General features: G+C 40.7%; 1 protein-coding gene across 2 annotated transcripts in view; it reads left to right on the plus strand.

The window, feature by feature from the left end:
• Nucleotides 1–15,720, plus strand: part of slc8a3 (solute carrier family 8 member 3) — a 140,376-nt gene that overhangs the window by 67,973 nt on the left and 56,683 nt on the right. The window lies entirely within an intron of this gene.

Below are 15,720 nucleotides of genomic sequence, written 5' to 3' on the forward strand. Positions count from 1 at the left end.
TTGCCATTTGCATGTTCCTTCTACCTGGTTGATATCCTGCTGCTCACAAGCTCATCATCACCATAAATGCAGCAAAGGATGCTGGATCTAGATGGACCTCCGAAGTTTGTTGAAGTGGATGACTGTGTAGCTGGTGCCTCTATTTTTCTTTGTTATGCACCACAAAACAATTAAAGTTAATAACACGCACTCAAGGTCAGAGAAGGACAGACAGCAAACTTGAAGGTCTGTTGCATTCCCAGATTATGGAAGGATCTATAGGTAGCTTCCGACCTCAAAGGTAAGCCAGGATTTGGGTTTAACTTGATTTGCGCCCCTGAATTTGTTGGATCTGCAGACTTTATGGGTAATAACGTTTCTTTAAAATCATGATTTAACTCTCAGTTAATTTTAAAACTGCATGACCAGGGTGTACTAGACGCATACCTCAGTCTAGAGACATTTGCTGAATTATGATCGTAAAGTCAACATCTCTCAGGTCATGACAAATACAAATACATTAAGCGTTTACATATTTTATGCTTTATTATAAATGAAATGGTGTGTAAATTAGTGAAAATGGATAATTATAATTATACCTCTGTGGAGTATAAAATATCATAAAGGAGTCATTTCTGAATATGTGATTGCTGTTTTTAAGATGATGCTGTACTCAGTGTTCCAACTCAGGTAGACGTAATTAGTTTTGCCCAGAGGCTGTTGGATCTCAGTTGTGAAATGATAATGATTTGATGTGGCGTTATGATAAGATGTGAGAAGGTTCATATCAGCAGCTCATCAGCCCACACAGCTCGTTATTTATAATCTGCTGGCTTCACGGGTAACAGTGTGGTCTGTCGGACTGTTAACTGTTTGCTGCTGCCAGTAAATTTGGGGAAAGAGGCGTCAGTCTTTTCCAAACAGGTAGAATACCTCCCCAGCACTGGGCTGTGCTTAGTGGGACAGATTGCGCGACTCGGGCACCCAATCCGATCTCTTGCGCTGTTAGCTAATGGTAATCAGGATTCATGAGGACGGATGATGGCAACACGCTCCATGGGATGGAATTAGCGCAGAGCATTTCAACTTTCCCTGTGAGGCAGAGGCCCTGTTATCCCGTCATTATTGGCAGAGACAATGGTGTGGTTAATCTTTTTAAGACAACACAGCTGAGGGCCAGGAGGGAGGGAGGAGCCACCCAATAATCTCATCAGACACCAGAGGACATACAGTGCGACGGAGGCGAGTTCCTCCCTTACATGTTGAATCATCCTCCTCTCCTGGCTCATCTCAATTCTTTCCTCTCCTGTTACTCCTCCACCCCTATTTTCCCTGTCGCTATGTGTGTGCGAGATGGGAATACGCCATGCAGCCATTCATCTTCTGTGTGTGTGTGTGTGTGTGTGTATGTGTATGTGTGTGTATGCAAGCATCCTTGTCTGCATTATAGAAAGGTGTAATGTGGCAAGGGAACTATCAGTCGTACAGAGTACATGTAAGGTGAAAGTGTGAAGGAAATTCAAGATTTTTAATTTTTTTTTGTAACAAACTGTCAGCTGTGCTTTGAAGTGAAGACAGAAAACAGCACGCTGGCAGGACAAACATCTTCTCAGTAACTGTTAAACACACAGTGATCGTACTGCATTTCTGCACATTTGTTTTCAGATTTCTATGCATATTTAAAATAACACTAATACCCCTAATACTGTGAAATTATGCATTTACAGGTCTTTGAATACAGAGTGCACATTAACCCTGACAGACTTCGAAGAAATTCTGTTCACTATAATCAAGTCTTTTATTGTCCAAAACACACAATATGACAAACAGATTTTTTTTTACCACTTTGACGCTTAAAAGTAAGTAATCTAGTTAGGCTTTTCTAACATTAGTTTTAATCACAACACTGTGATACCTGTTGGAAGTTGGTAATGCTTTATCCAGTTCATTTGTTAAACCTGTTCAACAGCTCATTAACGCAAATTCTCAAATCAGCCAAACACATGGTCGTGTCTCAATGCGTTTAGGCATGTAGACATGGTGAAAACGACCTGCTGAACTTCAAACTAAGCATCAGAATGGGAAAAGAAAAGGTGATTTAAGTGACTTTGAATGTGGTTGTTGGTGCCAGCCACGCTCATCTACTGAGATTTCCCCACCCTGTAGGGTTTAGAAAGAATGGTATAAAAACTGAAAATATCTAATAAGCAGAAGTTCTCTGGAAGACAACACGCTGTTGATGTCGGAGGTCGGAGGAGAATGGCCAGACTGTTTCAGGCTGATAGGAAGGCACCAATAACTCAAATAATCACTTGTTAGAACCAGGATATGTAGAAGACAAATATCAGCAGGAGCTGTGTGATGCTATCATTTCATCATGGACCAAAATCTCACGGATCTCTGGGAGGAGTGTTTCCAGCACTTTGTTGAATCCATGCCATGAAGAATTAAGACAGTTCAACCCAGTACTAGCATGGTGCAACTCATGAAGACGCTAGTGAGTGTATATGCACAGTATATAGTGTCAGATTATGATTCTTATGCTACATGAAATCCCTTAACTTCTCTTTCTTAATGGGAGATGTGCAAGTCTTCACCACCGCTCTAAGCACAGGCAGTAAAGTTTAAGTTATTTTATCATTTGTTGTACTGTTTTACTGTCAAAGAAATCTCCCTAAAGTCTACTTATATTGTATGCACAGTAGGGTGCCCAGCCAGAGACTGTCAGGAACATACACACGATACTGCGCTTTGGATTGAAGCCTGGACTGGTAGTCATGCATTAGTTCTAGAGACTAATACAATAATATGTGAATTCCATTCATCAAAACTGGAGTACAGCTTTATCTTCCAACAGGCCATAGTATCTGTGTGATAAAGCCCTTTAAAAATATTCCAAGAGGCTCCAACAACACAAAGGTGGCCAAGAGGTTGAGTTCTGTGATTGGATTGCCTTTAATATAAGATAACTTCTGGGAAGTGACACTATATAAGATTGAATTTAATACACAGTTAAACTGGCAGTAAAAGCACTAGCATATTACTAATGTCTTTGCAGTTCCTGCTAAAGTTTCACCTTTCTTAACTCACATCTGGAAGCTAACAAACTTTATTTTAAATTGTGCAAATGTTTAATGAACATCTGAACAATATTCTAATATCAGTTTAATTTAATGGTGACTTATGAAAAATAAAAATGCTTGGATTTGTTGCATAAACTGGAGCTGGAAAAACAGACTTCCAAGCACATTTATGGGCAGATAGTGAGTTTAACCTCTTAAACTCACTAACATACAATGCATAATGCAGTACATCCTCTGTCAGGGACAAAGCCAGCAGTCTTCTCTACCCTTTGTGCTCAGTTCCTAAGCTGACTTCATTTTTTTTTCTTGTGGGTTTATCTCTCAGCACCTAGAAGACAAGGATAGATACTGTATATTATAATAGGGACTGATTGATTTAGAGGTTAACCTTGCTGTTAACAACCCATTCCTCCACCCAAACCCTCATGCCAGCTGAAGAAACCTTGCACCTGCTCGCCTCACAGCACTACATTTGAAGACGTGAACAGCAGGGGCATGAATTTATGTAAGGTTCAGAATCTTAGTTTTTGCTATTCAGCCCTGTGTTGAGACCAAAATACACATTGACCCCAGTAACTACTGAAGGAAATGTTTAGGTTGAGGCTGTAGACTACATACAGTAGAGGAGTGTTTTAACGCTCCAGAGGGCAGAAATAAAGCTGCTCTCATAAGCCGGTCAATGGAAATTCATTGGCAAGCTGTGTGACGTTTTATACTTGTTCTATGCAGCCCAAAGGCCATTTGAAGACATTCCACAGTCATTTCTGTATAATTAGGAATTTATCAAGGGACCCATTTCAACATCAGAAGACACTGCATTGGTTGCCAGCCCTAAGGTTAGAAAGCTGTGATGTACTGTAGAGAATTGCAGAGTTAAACCTAGCTATGAGCATGTTATGTATGCGTATGTGGAGTTTGTATGGCAGCATTGTGTGTGCAGGACCCCAGGCTCTGAATAGTGATCACAATTTCATGGTGTTTTCAAGAGTTTGTGTTCATGTGAGTTAAAGTGCGTTGCTGTATTATAGGGTGTATGCTTGTAGTCATTAAATGTCAGAGACACAGAGGTATTTGACTGACTCACACACACACACACACACACACACACACACACACACACACACACACACACACACACCCTGCCAGAAAGAATCCATGTCCCTGACTATTTTTAGAAATGTGTGCATCTTCCCTGTGCGATCCGCTTCCCAATCAGTGATGTCTTTCAATGTCTGCATCGAATCAAATGAGCCCCCCCACTGAAACCAAACCGCACACACACACGCACACGCGCACACACACACACACACACACACACACACACACACACACACACACACACACGTCTGTAGTTCTTGTTAGGACTCTCATTCACCCTGTTTTTGCTTTAAATGCCTCAAATCAAAGACACGTCACATCTACTTAAAGAGTGGTCTAAAGGTTAAAGAGTGGTCTATTTGTTGTACAATCAAAACATGATTTTTGTCTTTTCAGCCTGTTTTACTTTATGGCACATAAGGGGTATACCAAAAGTCTCTGTATTTAGCAAGAAAAAAAATAGGATTTTAGAAATGTGATCATCTTAACCTCGAGGCAGGAGAGCACTGTTCTTAACATCTCCGTTTAGAGATAATTCTGTGAGCGAGGCTGCCCAAACATTACTAATAACCCATCATTGCACACAAGAAATGTCTGCATGCTACTCTAATAAAAGCAGGAAGTCAGCAGTAATGGCTGTTTACAAGAGATAGCTGAAAATTTTACCATTCACACCTCTGTCTCTCTTTCTGTAAACTGAGTAAACAGTTTGTTTACTCTGTGTCTACATAATGTGAGCAGCACATTAGCACCAGTGTATGTCCAAACAGTGGGAATTTGAAAACAATATTGATCTGTAGGTCATCTGCATTTTGGGAGCACTCAAAGCCCAATTCACAGTGGCCATATCCCAAATTATGTACTCAAAAGGTGAACCCCCCCCCAAAAAACTTCAGGTCACAAAAAAGGCAACCCATAATGTGCACCTGAACAGCTGGGATTGGTTAATGTAGTAGCTGGGTGACTGAAAAACACAGCTGAAACTGTGTGCTCTCTATGATCTTCTGACCGCTTCAGCTCCTGTCTGATCGTGTGATGCTTCCAAATCTCAGCAAATAAGAAATAATATGAGAGAGATGCAGGGTGACATTCGTGGTTGTGGCCATAACCCCTAGCCATGAGGGCCCGCCTTCAAAAGACACAGGATTTTATCATCACTGCTGCAGTTCCTTTCTTTTCTGTCTTACCAATTGTAAGCAGCAGAATGACACTCAGTGGCACCCGTATTTCATTGGCTAACGCAGTGCAACTGAGCCAAGTTTTGAGCCAGGTTCAACTTTTTTTTTCTGGAGGAGTTCATCTGTCAGGACCACTGATGTTCCCTCGAATTAAATAAATTTGGAGGTTACAGTGGACGAGCAGAATAAATATCACAACAGCACCCTTACCTCATGTTGCACTCATACAATAATGGTTATGAGATTCAAGATTCTTTATTCATCACATGCATAGTTATACAAGCATAACACGCAGTGAAATGTGTTAGCAGTGTAACACTGTGGCAGCCAAATATACTGTAGGTTTGCAGCAAGTTGTTTTCAAATCGGTTTTGTAGTCACAAGAATAACTAAGCTTTTGACATTTTGAAATACTGATTTATTCTTCAGACGGTTCACTCCCTAAAAAATACCCCCATCTTACATTCGTCCTCATTCTCAATATTTAAAACACCATTTATCCTGCTAAGAAAAGCAACATTTGGACATATGCAAAAAACTTCAATCCCTCTGCCACATCTGTTCTTTCCACTGTAGCTGTAAAAATGGTGACATCCACAGAATGCGCAAATTGACATAATGATCAAGAACATTTGCGCCAACTGACATATTCACACTCATAAATGTGCTTTCTTTTGCTTGATTAGAGATTTGCTGAGGTGTCTTATTTCTTATTTTCTTTTATTGGTCTCCTCTGTTCCTGGTACAGGAAAAAATAAAAGAAGCCGAACATAACACTAATGTGCAGAACGGGAGCAGAGGAAGGGATGCCTTATGTGTGAAACCTGTGCTGGGGTTGGTCTGCTGCCCAGCTCCTCTAGAGCGTAACACACAGAAAAGCCAACATGACAGACAGGTGTGGTTGGGAGCTCTAATTCAGACATTACAGGTAGTGACAGCGTGCCCTAGTAATTACAGAGAAGGATTTCATTGTGATGACCCAACTTTAGGGATCATCATTTAGTAGGCGTCTAAATTACTGTTCGAAAACCACCATTCGATACGTGATGATACCTCTATTTGGTACATACTGTGCATAACAAAGAGGGCACACTAGATTTTATTTTAGGCTTTATTTATATGCACAGGCCTGTTTGTCTTAACTGTTATACTGACAATGATCACTTGTGTTATTGTTGCACAGTACTATAACTGTTAATTTGTGCTACATTAGCTCTGCCAAAGAGGCCGTGTTTTTGGTAGCATTCGCATGTATTTGTAAATGTGAATGCTCGAAAACGTTTGAAGGAATTCTGATAAAACTTTGTAGGAGCGTAGAGTGGATTTCTGTTACATCCACCGAGGTCTTCAAGGCCAGCTTAAGGATTTATTGGTAAAAAAAAAAAAAAAAAGACAAAAAGCCTTATAACTACAAGTTATAAGCTACAAGTGTGTGATTCTTGCAAGTGTGGTTTGTATTGTCAGAGCATAGAAAGTACCTTATAAAGATTTCAAATATTATGTCACATTTGACCTCTGACCTCTCCTTGAAGGACAATGATTGATTTGAAGGTTAAAGTGATAATAATGCTATATACAGAGCACCCAGAAAGACTTATCCCCATTTGTACTTGGTCATGTTACAGCCTTATTCCAAAGTGGATTAAATTCATATTTTCAATTTAAAATTCTACACACAATACCCCATAATGACAAAGTGAAAAACGTTTGCTTTAAAGTCTTAAAAATAAAAAAGGATAACATGCACATAGGTATTCACAACCTTTGTTCAAGAACCTTTGACAGCAATTACAGCCACAAGCCTTTTTGAGCATGACGCTACAAGCTTGAAGCACTTATTTTTGGGCAGTTTCTCCCGTTCTTCTTCTTTGCAGAACCTCTCAAGCTCCATCAGTTTGGATGGAGCACAGTTCTAGCTCTGGCCACTCAAGGACATTCACAGAGTGGTCCCAAAGCCACTCCGTTGTTATCTTGGCAGTGTGCTTAGGGTCGTTGTCCTATTAGAAGATAAAACCGAAAAACATCCCAGAGCATGATGCTGCTTCGCTGTGGGGATAGTATTGGCCAGGTGATGAGCAGTGCCTGGTTTCCTCCAGATATGACACTTGGCATTCAGGCCAAAGAGTTCTTTGTTTCATACTTTCAGATCTCCTTGCACCCTCTTTTTTGGTGACTACTGCAGAATTACGCGATGCTAGGTGGTCACCGACTGGTCTTTAGGCTTTTGTGACTGAGGCCCAAGTTCTGACAGCGTTCGTGGACTTGGACTCATTAGTTTTGCTAGATGAATAATGATATGTATATACGGTATGATATAAATCAACTATAACCATTTGTTTAAGATTTCTTCTTCGTATTTCTTCATGAGCAGAATCACTGTACTTTTTAGGTTTGCAGAGAGTGTGAGGGAAAATATTTAAACAACTGCACATTTTCTTCTAAAATAGGTCCTCTGTGCTGTGTCCTCCTTGAGAGCAGGGGAGTAGAGAATTTCTGTACAGCCATCAATGATGTATGACATTTAGTCCCTGTGGACATTAACATGACTTTTATGTTTGCTTTCTAGCTAAATTATTTTTTGTTCAGTGGGAGTCAGATATCTTGGAACAGTCGTGTTCTGCGAACGACTGTGGTCATGCTGAAAGAAAAACCGGCAGGCAGAAATAAATTAGACAGTAGGCTAAGTTACCTTTTATCTTTGCTGACAACTTTGACACTGGCCGCGACAGTGTGGGGAAATTATTCTCAGTCATCTGGAAGTGAGGCTCAATAGCCTCGTATCCCAAGTCTAAATTAAATTCGAAAAACCAACTGATAAGGCTGTTGGGCTAATGAATAATAAGAATATGTTAAGGTTATTACTGTTCAGATAGTGATGTGGGACAGTGTGACAAGAAGTGGAGAAAGACTCGAAGCCACAATTTTATTTCCTTTTTCTGATAGAAATTAAGAAGAAATAAAGTTAAGGAAAAAATACAGCGTGTACACTTTAATCAGTAGAGCAACAGGATACTATTACTTGCGTATTTTGAAAAAAATCTATTTTCACTTGCAAATTTAGCACCTGAACTCTTTCTACAGAATCATGCACATTGCGGTCTTGCTGAAAATAAGCAAGCAAGCCTTTGCTGAAAATGATATTATCTGGATGGCATCATGCTCTATTGCTCCAGTACCTTTGTATGTCGATTAGCACTAGGAAGTTACCAATCCTGTGTTACTAATGCACCTTCAAACCATCATCAGATTCTTGCTTTGAAGCTAGATGTTGGCTCTTCTCCTCGGCAGAAGTATTTCACCAGTATTCTCACCATGCACTTCTTGAATGGAGTAACTTAGTCTACTATACTGTGTATGTTAAGCAAATTTACGGTAATCATTTTTAAAGTCATCAAATAAGTAACAGAGAAAATAACAGGCAATTTACAATTATTTGCAAACCTACATATTTTGACTGTTTATATACAGTCAAAGAATCTAATGGCTTTAGAGTCTTGACCCAGGCCCACGGATGAGCAAGTAGAGCAACAGCAGAGACCAGCTTTCTTTTTCCGAAACTGTAACAATTTGCCTTGTTTCTGCACATGACAAGAAAGGTTATGCTTTATTATGTCAATGCACTGCATTTCTAAGATTTACTCGTCCCTGATGCAATGGGAGCTTTTCATTCTCCCAAGTCATTCATATATGATGGTGTTTGTCATTTGGCTGCCGGCAGTTTAACTTAGCCTGCTTCGGCTCTCTGGGCTGTCACGGACCCACACCAGACACCCAGAATAACACTCGTGCATTTCTTGCCCTCAGCTCAACCATCTCCTTCATCCCCACCAGGCTGGTGCTCTTTCTTTCTTTGTGGAGGCTTGACTCCATCCTCTATTACTTACTCTTTCTCCTCTCCTTCCCTTGTCGCCCCCTATCAGACACTTCATCTCTGAGTGTTTTATTGCGTTGTGTCCTTGTTGAGGAGGACCTTTGGGCCTGCTCCAGACATTCCTCCCCCCACAAAAAAATTAAAAATATAGAGCGTGCACACCCCCCCAAATCCCACACCCGATGCTCGCCTTGCTCTCTGCTCAGAAAATATGGAGCATGGCTGTCTGCTTTTTCACTTGCTCCCCCGTTCTCTCGCTCACCTTTGAGTGTCCTCTCCCTTTTTTAATCTTCTTCTTTTGTCTTTTTCTCCTTCAGTGCTGGCAGTCATCATGTTTTTATGGAGACAGTGTTGCAAGGGTGCATGACAAGTGAAGCCGACCAGCTCCACTCTTCCTCCTCCTCCCAATCCAGGCCTCTCTCTTTAGATCAGTGACAGTCTCTTGCCTCTCCAGAAAGTACATTTCATTCTCAGCCATGTCCCTCATGTCTTTAGTATTCCTGGTTTATCAGAGCTCTCTGTTTCCCCGCTTTCTGTCCAAAATCCGTACCCTGGCCTTTCTCTTCGAATCTTACTAGGAAAAATCTTCCCTTTTCTATGACTTAAGCTAGCGAATGCATGATGAGAGCTATTTTTTTGCGCAAAGCGTTAAGAGTTAAGATTAAAGATTTGATTGAGGTCCAGTTAATGATTGTTACCCAGTTTCATAGCTTTCCAATAAATCAAGGTCTATGGTAAAAAAGGTAAAATGTTTATTCAGACATTAATAATGAAGCAATTCTATTTTCTAATAATAAACTAGAGTGATCATGATCATTGTAGCCAAAACATAATTGTATAATCTGCTCACAATTTAAACTTCCAAAGCAAATAAAGGGGAAAAAAAGTAGTTAAAACCCAATTGCCAAAAGTACTGAAGGATTGTATTTATTTTTCACACATTTGTTTTAAATTGATAATGCAGACATGTAGATTAAAGACAGACAATGGATACTTTATCCTTCCTCTTGTAATTTTTGAAAAGCGGATTTCCTTCCTCATTTTTGAATTTGAAAGCCTGGATTGTTTACATTAATGCTTACTCACTCTCAGTCATCATCTTTGCTGCCAAACGCCGTGCTACCACCACCTGTTGATCAGATATGTGATATAAAAAGACATGAAATAGTAAAAAGCTCATCCCATTTTCTCAGAACCATGGGCCCTGACTGTTAGATTCAGTTTACGTTCTGAACGTAATGTTTAAGGAGCATGTCAAGAGTAGGGTACGTGCTGTTTGTGCCCTCTGCAGGGCCAAGAGAACTATGAAATCTCAGCTGTTACTAATGTGGACAATAGGTTTAAGTGCTGGAGTAACTATCCAATAGGGCACAGGAAGCAAGCTGCCACTGTGTGAACTCCTGGTCCTTCCTCCTGCCACCTGCAACAGCTGCTGAGGTTAATGTGTGTGCAGGTCGGAGATGAAGTAATGGAGTGTGTGTCAGCAGACAGAGGTAAACCTGTTAGGGCTCTTTATTCCCTCCAGGGACAGGTTCATTGTGTTGCTTAGCTCGATGCCTTCACATGAAAAGAAAATGAATGGAAAAGTTTTGCAGAAAGTGCTCGTGTGTCACGCGTCGCATTTAAAGAAGAGTCGGGCTGGCGAAGGGGTTTTGTATCCATGACAACAAGGAAAAGCAAGAGCAGCAAATGGGAGCGGGTTCTTTACATTACACATTTCTATCCGAGGCTGGAGAATTTCATACGTGTCTTGTCTGTGAGGGCATATACGATCACCCCTCTCTTAAATGTAACACACACTCTAACCTGATCAGCTGCCCACCAGGCAAGATAAATGAGAGATATAATGTTCCCACAAAGATGGATGCAGGTGTGTGAGGCTATGCTGAAGAAAGCGAGAGGGCTGAGAAGGGACAGCTGCAGTCCTGCCATGGAATCCATAAAATCTGACACCTAGTCCAGCATCGTGACTACCCATGATTCCTCTTTGCAGCAGTATTAATAAACCTGGCTGCGTTCTCACTGCAAGCTCTCGACATGAGTTACACCCCAGTGAGTTGCAGGAACGTGTACCTCACTGCGAGGCGTCACCTTTCCATCTGCTTCTGTATATGTGCGTGTTTGCATATGCGCCTGCAACTGATAAAACGTTCCCTCCCCTACGTCCTCTACCTGATATTGTGAAGTCATGTAATACTTTATTGATCAGTCTGTTGCCATGACCCATGACACTTCCCCCAGAGTTAACTGCAGCCGTGTCCCCTGAGCTTGCCGTGATTGCTCAGGGTGAAGGCTGGGCACACTGCATTTCTTTTTTTGAAGCCACTGACAATAAATAATAGTGGACGAGGTGAAAGTGACATCTACCGCTGGTTTCTAAGTGGTCGTTTTAAAGGCATCAGAAGAAAAGCGGAGTGAGTAAACCAAAGTAGAGCTTAGTTTGGGGGCTTGGAATGATTTAATATTCCATTTATTAGTCAAGGTATCAGATAGTTGTCCAAAATACCAATCTGAGGGACTACAGAACCCAAGGTTACCTCTTACACCTTATGTAAAGAATTGTGGTGTTATTGAGCAGCCCTGTCACAGAGAAATTACATTCCTAGATAACTAAATTATTTTCTTAGACACAGTTTTTGTGGCATCGTAATCACTGGCTGGATTTTTTTTCACTTTCTCATCTATGGTCACGAGCTCTGGGTAGAGACCGAAAGTAAGAGATTGTGGATACAAGCGGCAGAAATTAGTTTCCTTTAAAGAATGTAGAAAGGAGTTCAGTCATTTGAGAGAGTAGAGCTACTACCCCTCTATTGCATGTCCCACCGGAAGGAGGCCCCGGGGCAGACCCAGGACACGCTGGAGAGATTACATCTCTTGACTGACCTGGGAACGCCTCTGTGTTCCCCTGGATATGATGGAGGAGGTGGCTGGGGAGAGGGAAGTCTGGGATTTTCCATGTAGGCTGCAGGCCCTGAATAAGTGGAAGATGGATGGATGGATGGATGGATGGATGGATGGATGGATGGATGGATTTCACCTGCAATAAATGAAGCTCCATATTTATGGCCTGCATCCGCAGGAGGGCGTTGGGGTCAATGATAAGCACAACTTTAATACATCAGAGACTGGTGTTCCATTCAAACTACAATCTTTGGCTAAGCTCAGAGAAGGATTTCAATTTTATGTAAATAAGTGTTGTGTAACCATACAACTGAATATTGTACAAGACAAAATAATCAAAGTTCTCCAGGGAAGGAAACAGTAAACAACGTGTTTGTTATATGCCAAATACGTTATTAGCAAAAATGCTTTTTCTTTTTAGGATACAGTGTTGTAGAAGCAATGGTGCTATCTGCAAATATAAATTTGTCTTATCTTGGAAGAAATTTTACAGATTATTTTATAAAAGTGATTCAGACAATGAAGACGATGTGTGTTATTAAGTTATTATTAAGTTTTTTTCTCAAGGTGTAAAGTGTGTAGTCCATAATCGAAATCATGGGAAGTGAGTGAATCTACACAATATCCTGGAACAGAAATATGAGATGCACAAGAAAAACTACTACAAACATAAGGCAGAGGTCAAAACCCTAGAAGTTCCAGTTGTCTTCCCCATTTCTGCTGAAAAAGAATAATAGTGTCCAAGTTTTCCATATTCACACACTCTGAGATCGGAAATTTCCATGTGGAAATAGAAGGAGACTGGATCAGGGGAATCTTCCCAAGCAGATTCTTTCATTCCCACAGATCTTGCAACCAGATGGTGTGAATGAGATTTACTTTTGGGGCAGTTTGGTGATGTTCCCATTCTGTACTTACTTTAGATGTGTGGATATGATGCAAAATCTCTTTCTACACATTATTGCACACCAGGATGTTCTTAGGTTCAAGCTTAACATCTCATAATTTGGATTTAAAGTGTTTTTGTTGCTTATACTTAAGGAAAAAATGTAACAGAGGTGAGTCACACGGGATTCCCACTGAGTGAAACTGATGAGTTTTAAAAGCAGTGATTAAAACAAAGTTCAGGATTTTTTCAAATCATTTGCGCTGATATATTTGTTACTGATCAATTTAAACCTGTAGCACCAAGTGTGTTATATTTGATACATGAGTTTTTGAGATCTCGACAACATCAGTGGGATTTTTTTTAACTCGAACTCTCTGATGTTTTGCTGTTGTTGTTGTTGTTTTTGTTTAGGATGAAAAAACAGTTAAAAAAAATTATATACAAATTTAAACTCATGCAAATTGATGTTTTTTTTTCTTAGTAAGGATGTTTATCCATTCTGTTGTCCTTTTTTCTACCCCTCACCCCCAACTGCTGTTGGCTGCCCCTTTTTTCTTCCTGTTATAAGAGAGTTTTTCCTTCCCACTGTCACCAAGTGCTTGCTCATAGGGGGTCCTCTAATTGCTGGGGTCTGCTCTTTACCTTATAGTACATCAACTCTTGTTGGTGACTTGGTGCTTTATAAATACATTGGACTTAAATAGAATGGGAACTGAATTGAACTGATTTAAAATAGAATGACCTGAACTGGCTTTACAGGGCTAAGTTCCACCAGAGGTCCAAATGACTGAACTAAATCTACAATGCATTATTAAACTAGAAACTCAAAAACATTTTCTTTTTTTCATTAAAGATTATTGTATTATTTCTAAATCACCACGCAAGTCCCTTGGCAGTACTGTAGATACAGAGTGCATATTTGTGTGTGAATGTTATGCCCCTTTTAAAACATTAGTTGTATAAACACTGAAATCAATTTCTCTCTACAAACAACCGCTGCCTCTAGTGTGATCACACCCTTCATGAACTGCTCAAGGACACTTAAGAAGGGAGGGTGTTTGCCAGAGCGGGGGCTTGACTTTGGGTTCTCAGGATGAATGACTGTCTCTCACATACAAGGCCAACCCTTCCCCTCACACTGAGTGAACATAACAGGGAGTACATCACATCTTCAGTATTGGTAAATTTGGCCAAATTGCTTTCTCCCTCCTCCTGAATCGACTGTGCACTGTTTAAACTGGGAGTCACTTTGACACATGTATTATTCAAACAACATCTGGCACCACTGCACGAACTCTGATGCGTTTTCCCTTAAACAACTCCCACTCAAAGCTCATCTGGCTAAAGTTTGTCCAGCAAATTTGCAAGCGGCCAAGTAGAGACTTTCAGTTTTGTTTGATTTTGTATAAGATTGATGTCTGACTCAAGCAGGTCAGTCACAATTTCTTTGTTTATCAAGGCTTTTGCTCTTTGGGATGATTACTAGTAGGTCAAGTATAGTTTGATCTCTTTTTAGGGATGAAAAGAATGAAAGTAAGATGAGGGTAAGAGGAAGACCAGTCATGTAGGCCTGCTGGGTGTGGAGTATTAAATCTGATGTGAGCTTGTCAGATTGGCAAGAAATCATTGACAAATGTGTTTACTGGCTTTTTTTCTGTGATTGCTGGGGAAAAGCAATAATCAGGACTATAATGAGTAAGGCCCATAATCCCTGTGCTTGGTGACAGAAACCAGGCCTGCTTAATTAAGGCACTGATTTCCCACAGGGCACCGGGCCTTTTTTTCACCCCCCTTGTCCTCGCCCTGACTTTATAGGCTTCGCTTTATTTGGTATTTTGTGCGGAGATGTCTCCAAGATCTGTCGAAGGAAAAGAGATTGGTTTTGGAATATTTGGTTTTTACTGATCTTTTATGACATGTTTGCTTTTACCTCTAGCAATATTCAAATGATGTTTACTACAAAAACTTTTTAGGAAGTGAACTTCTCACAATCCTACAACCAACAAGGGCTGCTCCACTGAAGTAGAAGTAATGGGTTCTGTTTAAAAACCCTGCTCGAGTCCCTTCATGCATGCTGTGTAAAAGCAGCCTTGCGTGAGGGTGAAAAAGCAACTCAGTCGATGGAAACAGAGGAAAGACATTTTGGACACACTGTCTTTAGTTTAAACCAGAAAGACAGCAGGTTGGTGTTAGCAGGTGTTTTATAGAGAAGGACGACCCTGGAAAAGAAAAGGGTCACATTTAATTGCAATGCTTTCAGCTGCCTGAGTACCCGAGTCTTTCCAAAGATTTTCTCAAAAAGAGAGAACTTTGCTGAAAAGCTGAGCAATAATCTGAGGGTCAGTCTGCACCAACAGACAAGCAAAAAGTCAAACTGGAGATTGAATATCACACATCTCACATATCACCTCCTCTGATGTGTTACTCCACCACAGTGGCTTCACACTCTGAGCGGTTGTATTATTTAGTGTTTGTGGAACGGAAGCCAGCGAGGAGACCAAAACAGTAAATCTGCTGTCGAAGAAGAGGCATCTGAAAATGGAGAGGAGGTGGCAGCTAAAGCAAATTTCAGCCGCAGTGTGGATTTTGGCCACAGAACAGAGGGAGAAAGAGGCACTCTGTATCAGCCTCTCCATCTCTTCTCCCTCTCTCTCTTTGGCTCCCTGCACCACCTCCACTTTCATGTCTCATTCCCTTTACTTTTTTCTCCTCCTCCCCCCC

This window comes from Haplochromis burtoni, unplaced genomic scaffold, assembly GCF_018398535.1.
Source record: "Haplochromis burtoni strain Fernald_Lab_line unplaced genomic scaffold, NCSU_Asbu1 Contig_176, whole genome shotgun sequence".
NCBI lineage: Eukaryota > Metazoa > Chordata > Actinopteri > Cichliformes > Cichlidae > Haplochromis > Haplochromis burtoni.